The 12069-nt window shown below is 33.9% G+C and overlaps 1 protein-coding gene across 2 annotated transcripts in view; it reads right to left on the bottom strand.

The window, feature by feature from the left end:
* Window positions 1-12069, bottom strand: part of LOC115270173 (leucine-rich repeat-containing protein 4C) — a 43262-nt gene that overhangs the window by 10799 nt on the left and 20394 nt on the right. The gene's annotated exons all lie outside the window — the stretch shown is intronic.

Here is a 12069-nt window from a genome sequence, read left to right as displayed (position 1 = left end):
TAACTACAAAATTTCATGTGAATCGGTGCAGTACTTTTTGTTGTAGCTATGAAAGAGCAGAATGAGCGCCATTGAATTTTGTACAGCCCCTAGTTTTGCTTGTCAGTGCTGTAACTTTTGAATTTGACAAAGAAAATTGCTGAAATTTTGAACACAATCCTCTCAATTAATTTTTTAGGTTTATCCATGTTGCATAGGTTTATCCATGTTGCATAGGCAAAATTTCATGAAAATCGATGCACTATCAAGAATTTTATATTCGAAACTTTTATTGGGACTGAACGTGATTTTAGCCCCTCAGACACCCTTTATTGTTCCGATTATACTATTGAAAGTACTACACCAATAATCATCAAATTGTGCAGACATAAAATAAACATAATCAGCTACCTTATGTGAAAATTTCATGAAAATTGGCAGAGAAATTCAAAATTTATAAATAGGCAAACAGCGCACATGAAAAACACGAAATTTTTTTACTAACACTCAGCCCTATCAACACCAGTAGCTTTCAAACCAATCGATCAAAGTTGATGAAATTTTGCAAAAATGTGTCTCTATAAGTATCATAACTACTAACAAAATTTCATAATTATCTTAATAGAACTTTGAACTGTAGCGTAAAATAACCATCTATTATGCAAATGAAAATTGGTCATGATTGTACAAAATGCTTAAAACCACGTCTGTTTGTTTTTTTATATACAGTTAAAAGTAATGCATCGATTTTCATGAAATTTTGCACAAACAATAAACATACACCAAAGAGTTCTCAGTCATTTATTTGGTCAATTATATCGATTCATTACAGAGCTACAGCCGTACTTCTGTGTCCCGATTATTGCGGATACAGGCTTTAGATTCTGCGCCTTCCTGATCGTGTTTCAAAAATCAAGTCAATGGGTTCAAAAATGACTAAGTTATAGCAGCAAGTGCCCAAAAAGGGTGCTCCTGCCCAAATGGTCCCAGACCCTACTAATGGCTTAATAAAGTTGTTGCATATAAGCGAAGACGGCTAATTACAAGATAGACATCTACCCTCTTGCTGCATATACTCTGGGAGCTTCAAGCACACTAGCGCCTCGAACGAGTCTAGGAAACAACATTATGAATAAGTGTGCGTGAGATGCTCCAGCGTCCGTGTACATATTTGCATGTACGTACCCGGATAAAAAATGACCATTCATTACATGGTAAATATTATTAATATATGACTGCTTTTATTGTTCACAATAAAACACACAGTAGATATATGGTTACTTTTTACAATAGAAATCAATCCAATATAGTTCGTACAATAAGTGAACATTAGCTTTATTAGTGACTAATTGATTCGATTGTTTTTCAATCGTTATTTAATAATTTAAAGTTACTATTTTTTACAAATTTGAGTTGTTTTTTATACATTTGGAAAAGTGCCTGCAAATTTCTCATGGACTTTTTATTAAAAAGAGTTTATTTCTCAATTACACTTAAAAACAATTCGTCACAAATTAATAACCATATATATTATTGTTGCTTGGATCATGTTATTTATTCTACTCTGTATAATCAAATACAAAATCACTTGACATATTTTTTTTAGTTTTCGTTTTAAATTTGAGTACAGTAGATATTGGCAAGGGAAGCTGTCTATTAAAACCTGAGGAAGTACTTATAGAACACTTGCTGAAAAGCAGGTTTATCCAAGTGAGGACGTTACGACAAGAAAAAGATGAACAATGATTTTTCTGTTGTTTTCCAATAAATTAAATGAATCTAGTAAATAGAAACTACCATTGATAACAATACAAAAACAACTAGTTTAATGGGTACGATTGAACCGATGTTAAAATAAACATGCAATAATATTTCAGATTTCGCCTTTGAAAAACCATAGAATCTATAATTCTCGGTAACATTTTTCTCCAGCATTTACATATGGCCTTATGTACATATTGTGTACGATTTATACATTTATGGTATGGATCATATGACCTGAGATCTGACTTGTGATATTTGGCAGTTATTTAAAAAGATTGATGATAGATCTTATCAACAGCTGCCAAGCAATACATACCAGACATCAGAGTGTTTGATTCTTATCATAAAATGTGCATATCATTCTGGCGGCCTTTAGTGCTCGTTAATGCGGGAAATATAAATTCTATGGGTTTTCATAAGCAAAAACTGCTTACAAATAACAACAAATATTATTGTATGTTTATTGTAACAACGAATCATTTGACGTCATTCAATTTATTGTATTTCTATTGTTAGAACAATGAAAAAACATTAGGATATTTTGTTTTCTTTTGAAAAATGCCCTAAAAATGTCTTATAAAAACACAATACATTATACTGTTTTTCGTGAAAAAATGTATGAACATTTTCTCAAAATTTTATGGTTAAGATACATAACGACCATCATTTCTTATTGTAAAACTGCCATTTACCATTCGCCGAATGGTATAGAACAATAAGTGTGCTGTGCAAATTAAAATATGTTTAATGGTGAATATTTTTCGAAAAAATAGTGTTGTGACAATAAAATTTATTGTATTTTTATGATATTTTTTATCAGGGTATACGTACCCAATCATGTTTTAATGTTCCTGTGAATCGTTGAGGGCGTGTCAATCATGTCGCCTGCGACAGGGTGGGAGCTATCTGTCTTGTTATTACCCGTCTTCGATATAAGGTAGCAAATATCTACGAATAACTATGTTTAGCGATTTATGTTGGAAGCGTTTTATGATATCGTGCATAAAATACGTAACACATATAATAACGAATCACTGAGAACAAAGTTGATTTAACACTAGCTGCTCGTGCAAAACAAATTATTTTTTGTACAAAAAATGTCATAATCTTAAATGACGGGAGATCTCAAAATTTGTTTTTCATATTACATAGTTGATAATCTCACCAAAAGATTTTTCTAGTTTTACAGATGTTATGTTTTTCCTAACATAATTTTACGATAATTATATAAAGATTTTTTTTAAATTGTAAACTTTGAAAAGGTCGTTTTCCTTATTTTTTCATATATTATGGCCTGTTCCTTAACACTCAGAAAAACTCATTACGCTGCGAAAAACGAAAAAATAATAGAATTTGCTCAGACGAAACTATGAAAATAGATTGTTTCGATAAAAAATGTTTTACCCAATACTTTACTATTTTAAACAATACAGGGGGTAGCCAAAATGTTTGGGATAGGCAACTTTTTTTTCTTTTATAAAAAGTTCAACATGTTGTAATTTTTCATAGAGTGCATCAAAAATTCTCAAATTTTGACAGTTTGTCTACCTATTATATGTGCATCATTTATACAAGCTCGATTGGTTAATCTTTCGCGAAGCTAGAACCGTTCTCGTAAAACATTATTTTTTGGACAACTAATTTTTGAACTGCCATGTCTCGGAAACCAGTGTACTGAATTGGATGAAATTTCGAATGTTTGTCAACAACATGTTAATGCTTGAAAAGTCTTAAAAACAAAGGTACTTTTTGTATGTTACTAAAAGTTATGATAGATTGATACTTTTTGGATTTTTTTTTTGAAAACATATGATTTTTTTACATCAATGTCAGAAATTTTAGTTTTGATATCCAAAGATTTTCTACTTCTGTTCTCAAGATATATACTATAAGATATATTAGAGCCTATTTGGATTAAAGGAAGAACACATTTAATAATTTTTGTGTGGTATTGTAAATTTGACTTATTTTCTTTTGTATGGATGGAAAAGTCAACCCGGTTTAACTTTATTCGTCGTGAGAAAATATTACATTTTATAACGTCGTATGAAGTAACATTATATTGTTGATAAACGTTCAAAATTTCATTCAATTTGGTTCACTGGTTCCCGAGAAATGACAGCTCAAAAATTCGTTGTCTAAAAAATAGTGATTTACGAGAACGACGCTAGCTTCGTGAAAGATTAATCAATCGAGCTCAAATTTTTACTAATGATGCACATATAATAGGTTGACAAACTATCAAAATTTGAGAATTTTCGATGCACTCTATGAATAGTTACAGCATGTTGAACTTTTTTGTGAGAGAAAAAAAAGTGCCTATCCCAAACATTGTTTTAGCTTCATCATCAAAATAAAAAGAATTAAGTATAATTCAACGATTGATTACTTAGGGCGCGGATTTTTACTTAACTTTTGAGTAAATTTAGACCTAGGCTGAAGAAAGCGATATTTATCAAACTTTGAAATTGTGTTTGTTTATTCTCATAGGTATCACTTGCCCCAGATGCTGAAATGCACTGGGGAAAATGAAAGCAGTTACCTAAACGTAATAAATGAAAACAAGTTTCAGCTTTTTCGCTTAAAATAATTTGCAAGCACTCCAAATATTATCCTGAAACCGAAAAAGTTTGACTTTATTTGTTATTCTATTTTCAATTGACGAATTTAGTAGAGTATGTACGTTAATCTTATTTAGTGAATTGAAAATTTCATATGAACAACAATAACATATATGGTCTCTTTATGGTGAGAACAATAACTATTTTTGTATTGTTGGTGTGGTACCTATATTTTCCAAGAAGAATGTTAACCCTAAAAATAAATAATAAAAAAAAAAGATATATGGCTGTAGGTCCCACTTGCCCCGGGGTACCTTATTATTCTTCTTGATCCTATAATAGCGGATTTTATCAAAAAGTCTTCGGAAAACTCAATACATTTTCTGTATTAACACAAAGGGCGGTTCGACGAAGTGGAATCGCCAATGATTGTTAGGCCATAATAAAAAAAAAACACTTTGTCGAATTGATGTAGCGCCTAGGGTTGACTCATTTTTGAACATCATATTATTTTTTTTGCCCAGATCCAAATGCTGTGCCGTCACCGCAATCATTCTGGGTAGACCATGTGAACAATGTTCTAAATTTGTTGCTTGCAATCAAATCGATCAGTGTATAATTTTATTGCCAAACTAAACTAACTCAATTGGAAGTTACACCATAAAATTGCAGTTTTATTTCTAACCAGAAATCACCAGAAATGGTGACAATCCAGAGACAAAAAAAGCAAGACAATTTTGCACAAGTCATCTTCCGCGAGCAAACGTTGCTCGCGTATTGCATCAGCTGAGCGTGAATTCAGAAGTTGGCATCAATTGACCCTCGGTGTTCTTAATTGAACAATTGTGTGGTCGAGATGAAAACTCATCTGCTCTCTACTGTGTCACGAAATTTCATTGTGGCCTGGATAACGTTTCCTTGAATACAAAGAATGTTTTGGTTATAACGTGTTGCTAATCACGTACATGTAATATAAACATTGTGTACGTTTACCCTTCCTTGATTCGCAGAATGCTCACATAAAAAAGCTTTGTTATAAAAAAACATGAATAGGGGATTAAGGGCATAACGGACACCCTAAGCAAATGAGTACGTTTGGCCTGTATAACACAGTAAAACTTAACATATTATCAGTTGACTTACTACTTCAACTTGTTTCCTACGTCTTTCAATCATTTACAGCAGGTAGAATGTCTTTATTGTGAAGAAATAATGAATTGTAAACCGTGTGTTTTTCAGGGCTGACAGGAAAAGTACGGGGCGAAATGGACACCCATTGGGGCATAATGCATATTTTATGCTAATTGTTTGGTTACATCGACCAGTTAAGTAATTTGCCTACGGAGATCAATACCACAGATATAATACCCCATCTTAGACGAGTTAAATAGGCTAAAGTAATCGGATTGATTTTTTCCAAACTCTCTAAAACGCCAACAGTATGCAATGCGCATACATCCATTCGTATTTGCCAGTGTTCATTTCGCCTCGAATCGAGTACAACGTTAAAATGGCTGTTTTGAATAAATTCTGATCAAAAATACTTCATGCATTGCTATATCTGCGTATACATGTAGATAAGGTAACAATTCACTTGTTTTTATGCTGGACATACTCAAACACTTGTAATACCTCATTTGCTGCTGCTTCGAAATTATTAGAATTTCACCATATGAAAAACATATTTCAATTTCAATGATATTTTGATTATTTTTCAGCAATATAAATGGTATTTTTGAAAAATAGTACCACGACTTGTTCCTTTACTCTTATGCATTAAAAGTCTAACATAAAAGTCAACTGTTTCGGCAAAACCTTTCCCTTGCCCCTAGTTCCCCTATTTCTATTTCTTTAAAAATTTCACATGCCCCTCAAATTTCTATAAAATTATCATATCATTGCTCGGAGTGGAATCGTAATCAATAATACAGGACCTGCATTTTCGATATAGTAAGATTTTCCATAAGTTGTTGGGAGAATCGCATTGCCTCGGATTATTGTTTGTTTTGTCCCGAGTTTCCCTATTTATTTGAATATTTCATACGTATTGCTTCAAAAAGTAACAAAATCGATGAAGTTTAACTATCCTAAACAGAAGCTCCTCAGCGATTCGAAAGAATGTAGTTTGGGGAGAATATTCGGTTTGACGTATTCGATCACACGATTTCCGGGAACATGTTTCTGTCTTATCCTTAATTTTGGTTTCCATTTTGACTAATCGCGTGTATTTCTTATGGGAATGGTCAAATTAGGAGCACTAACGTAGATATATATAAGCGCTGATCAAAGAACATTATTCTATTTTTTTTTGGTGGTCATGGTTGTAATTATAAAAATAATATAACATTAACCCTCTAATACCCAAATTTTTGATTTTGATCTAAATATCATTTTTCGTCATCTAAAATCAATTTAAACATGTTTTGGAAGAAGATTATTTTTAATTCTTGATTTCGTTAATTTCAGTTTTTGATTTTTCTAATTTTTATTTTTGAACATCCCCACACTTTTATATTTTTCCTGGAAGCCTATTTGGGGTACGGATTTTTTGGGATGAAAACATTTTGAGATTTTATGATTATTGTTGAAATATTTTTATTTTAAATTTTTTTCATATAAAATTTTATTTTCCGTGTTATTTTAAGGAAAATAATTTTAGAGTGTATTCGATCCCCTTAAACTATTAAACAAAGATAGAATGGCTTGGGAAAAATTTAAAATATGCTAATTGTAGCGATTCAATACAAAATAAACAATGACTTCTAAAAGGTGACCAAAACATCAATTTTTCAATGATTTTTGAAAAATGTAAATACGCTTGAAAATACACCAAAAACCATTTTGAGATATACAAAACAGTTCTAAATATCAGCCAAAAATATAAAAATTTTGACTTTCCTCGAAACAAAAATTACAAAAATGCTCAAACTATACCCCGTCTAAAGGCGGGGTTGGGTATTAGAGGGTTAATATATGCTAGTCATAAATTTGGACAAAATAGTCGACTGACCTAAACCGGTGCTCCTACCCTAATTAGTTCCTAGATTAAGGTGAAACATCAAGAAATCCCATTGCAATTTTGCATACAAACTTTAGAGGCACAAATCTGACGAACGAAGCATCGAACCAAGCCGCACTTGATTTTCCTGGCTTTGATCACTTGCAAAAAGAGGCAGCTTTTTTAAATCGAGCGCATTTGTTTACGAATTTTTAAGATTTGTGCTCTTGAAAACGTGAGTAGGGGTCTAAGTCGACCATTGTGGCAGCCATATTGGTATTCTTTGAAGTTTCTCCTTAATTTTATTATGAAATTCTTGAAACACCGCTAGCCATGATGGTCTCCTATAGCGGAAGGTCCGAAAGAGCTTGAAACTATTGAGCAATCATCATGTCTACAGGTCGTAAGCCCTGATAAAGTGTGGAACGTTTTGATGGCTGTGATCCTTGACCATCATGTCAAAACCCAGGGATACCCAAGTGACCATACTGTTAGGGTGTAGGGGTTGCATGTATGAGGCGCATATATTGACAGGCATTGCTATGAACCGTTAGGGCTGAGTAGGGTCGAGGAATGGATCTACGATTGCTGAATTATACTGAAAAAGTCGTGATTCAGCTGTGGTGGCACCGCTTTCCGCTTTTGTTCGGCCTTGGTGGTGTGTGTGTGCTTTGTGCGTGCGGTGCTTACGGCTTCAGCAGGGTGGTTACTTGGGTAATGTGGGATAATTGGGTTTGGGACTGAGGGAGTCGTCGTTGATAAGGCCGACATCATTGAGTGCTCAGTGTTGGCGGTTGTATTGGTGACGATTTCTTCAGCCTTAAGATCTCATTTTTACCACGCACAGATTTTTGGGAAGAGGGAGTACTTTGTAATGCAAGAGAGGGATTTAAACTCTGCGGAGTGAGTTTTTGGTGGCAAAGTGTACAGGCCGCGTTTTCATTCGGTCGTCGTCGTCGTCGTCTATTTGACTGTGCTCATCTTCGTGATTTTGGAGGCAAAGTGAAGAGGCCATTTTTTTTTCATTTGGGCCAGCCGCGTCGTCGTCGTCGCAGATTTCCTCATCTTCGTACGGGGCGGTTTAGAGTGATTTTTGAGGCAAAGTGAAAAAGCCGCTTTTTTATTCGGACCGGCTGCGTCGTCGTCGTCGTCAATTTGAATGTCCACATCGTCGTACCCGTGTGTAGTTGTAGCGGTTCAGTGTGATTTCGGAGAAGAGGCCAGTCAGTGGAAGATGCTGTAGCACATACGCACTGGACACTTCGAAGGATGTTTATTGGTGAGCTCTTTCCATTTTATCATAATAATAATAATAATTAATGCCAAAGGATTTATACAATTCTGCTCTGGTTTTTGTGTATTTATCTAACAAATATTGAAAAGTTCGTCACGTCATGTGTCGGCGTTAGTACCCAATGCACAATCAGTTGATAATAAATATGTTTCTTTCATTTTTTGCAATTACACAAAAATTTGAATGGTTTGTCATCATCGGTGTCGACATTTGTAATATTTTAGTCAAAATGAATAAATGTTTTGACTCAATAGTGAAGGTTGCATGAGAGTCCGTCTTGGTTCGTCGTTGCATCGCGTCGTCGTTCTGTGTGCGTGCTCATCTTCGTACGAGGCGGTTTAGTGTGTTTTTGGAGGCAAAGGAAGTGCCGCTTTTTTCGTTCGGATCGGCCGCGTTGTCGTCGACAATTTGAATGTACACATCGTCGTTCCCGTGTGTTGTTGTAGCAGTTCAGTGTAATTTCGAGGCCAGTTAATGGAAGATGCTGCAGCTCTGGTTTTTGTGTATTTATCTAACAAATATTGAAAAGTTCGTCACGTCATGTATCGGCGGTAGTTCCAAATGCACATTTAGTTGATAATAAATAATTTCCTTTAATTTTTAGCATGAACACAAAAATTTGAATGGTTCGTCATCTTCGGTGTCGACATTTGTAATATTCTAGTCCAAATGAATAAATGTTTTGACTCAAATAAAGGTTGCATGAATTTCTGGAAAAAGAGAGGGTCGGTAAAAGATAGACGGCAAACCATGCGGTAAGATCTTTCTGATTTGTTTATCACGTGTTATTTGGTTAATACTTGTGAATTGATCGCGTTCAGCATTGTCTCGCGCGGAAACGCAAACTACAGATGCGTCGGTGGTTAGCATTGTGTTCTCCTTAGTTGCGAATGAATAACTTATGTAGGGTGAGTTTTGAGGCACAAAAGATCGCGTTCGTCGTCCAAGGTTTAGAAGGGTATTTCTTCGCGAGCGCATTATCAATCGCGAATCAAAACATTACACTCGTTTACCACGACAAAATCCTCAACACATCTCCATTTCCCCTGTCCAAACTCCTAGTGATTTCTCGTAGTAACGCAGAGAATTCCTCGGTTATTGGCCTAAGCGAGAATCACGTCATCACTTCCTTCCCTATCCTCAATTGACCTGCATTCGGACGCGGCCGGCGCTGGTATTGCTTATTGAAAAGTATTGGGATTCCAGCATTTACACAATGAAGAGATAGCTAATCCCAAGCATCATCTGTTGGTTCTTTGTGTAAATGCAGTTGTCCTTGCAATAACAGAGGAGCAACCGCGGGCGGTCAATCATGCTCATGCTCATGCTCAATTTTATTATGAAATTCTTGAGGAAAGACCAACATTGATGGTAGAGTGGTAGAAAAACTTGAAAAGTATTTTTATTGGGGATACTGATGAAATTCTAGAAAACTTCCCAAAGAGAAAGAAGTTATCCATCAAAGATTTGTTTTTTAGAAAAAAACAAATTCTGTAACACTCCTTGCAGCCATTGTCGGGAGACGTCTTGAGAACTTTTAGATTTCTCAATTCAAATTTTGGTGAACATTTGCCAGACCTGCTGAACTTATTTCTATAGGAATAATCTTCTATATATATATATATATATATATATATATATATATATATATATATATATATATATATATATATATATATATATATATATATATATATATATATATATATATATATATATATATATATATATATATATATATATATATATATATATATATATATATATATATATATATATATATATATATATATATATATATATATATATAAATACAGTGGCATACGTGGGACCGCATATAACTTGCGAACGGAAGGTCCGATTTTGGTCGTTTTAGTTTTGTTCTGTTAATTTTCACCCAAGGAAGGTTTATGAGGCAAAAAACATGGAGAAATAGCGATTTTTCGAAGATTGAATTTTCCTACACTTTGACCGGGGACTCAGCGGGGACCTGAAAATGGAACGTCAAAAAAAACGCAGTAGGCAAGACAAAGTTTGCCGGGGACAGCTAGTCTATGGAATGGTGTTTGTATGTCACGAATAGGCTCGGGAACGGGTCAACAGATCGACATGATTCTTTCACTGTTGCATCCAGCCAGGACTCCGACGTGTTCGTACGAAAAAATAATTAGGAAAAGTGACCGGAAGGCAAGAAAAACGGGAAAATCAGAAATTCCATTTTGAGCGGCATTTCTTCATGGAACCGGATGTCAAAAAACAGAGTAGGCAGGCAGTACGACGTTTGCCGGGACTGCTAGTTAATTATAATTATAAAAGTTTTCGATGAACTATCTTAAGGTTTTTTTTATAAAGCTGGTGTACTTTGTGTGCCTTTCAATACGTATGTATTTTGAAATTGCTGCAGATTACTTAAAGCTGAAAAAAAATGAGTGCAGTTTCTTGAAAAATTTCAAGGGCACATCCATTCAAAATCAACGAATTTTTCGACTAACTTTGAGGATGAATTCTTGGTGGCATTACTGATGATAGTCTTGAAGTAATTTATTGCTAAATTACATACATTATAGAGAAACATCCCGTTAAAAAAACTGAAATGGATCTTCACAAAATTTCTGAAATAATACAGTAGAGTGTCCCTTATCTTACAAAATCTTGAAAGGGGGCATCCATTTAGTACGGGTTTTTCCTATACTTAGTACCGTTATTTCGGGTGAAATTGATCGATGTGAGAGCAAATTTTATTTGTCAAAAATAAAGCTTTGAACTTAAAACAATTTGTACAAAATGACCATCATCTGGCTCAAGGGTTATTGAATGATGAATTTACATGTTTTACTGCTATTTAGTCACATATTTCTGTATTAAATTTAATATTTTCCGAAACTGCGTGATTGGCGAATTTCAAAGACACTTTCAATCTTTTGTTACCGTAGCTGTATTGCACATAAATATTCGAATGACTGTTTATAGCTGCCAAGTGTTCGCTAAACCCGATTTCATCATCAAAAGTTCTATAAATATTGATATGTGTGCATAAAATTGTACTTTTTCTAAAGTAATGACTTCTTTAGTATGAAAATTGCATACTTTTAGGCGTTTGCTTTAGATTTGTTAAATTTAAAATCTGAATAATTAAGAATTTACTCAACTTGTATAAGTTTTACAAAGCTTTTCGCATTCTGGGGTGGTTAATTCAGATGGAAAATTTATTTTCAGCAATTACAAAGATATTTCACTGACTGACCAATTTCACCCCAAAACTAAAATTTCTGATTTTTTATTTTAAATGATATTTATTGCAATAAAATGACTTGCAGTAAAAGTTTCAATCTCGTTGACTGATGAAACCCGTGGTCGTACTTGTTTTAAAGCATTGAGTTTGACCATATCGATTACTATTAAAAAAATAGAAGCCAAAAACTGTGAAAAGTGATCAATTTCACCCGAAATCACGGTACATAGCTTGTCACACT

This window comes from Aedes albopictus, chromosome 2 (assembly GCF_035046485.1).
Source record: "Aedes albopictus strain Foshan chromosome 2, AalbF5, whole genome shotgun sequence".
NCBI classification, from domain to species: domain Eukaryota; kingdom Metazoa; phylum Arthropoda; class Insecta; order Diptera; family Culicidae; genus Aedes; species Aedes albopictus.
This window is presented reverse-complemented; position numbering and strand designations above follow the sequence as displayed.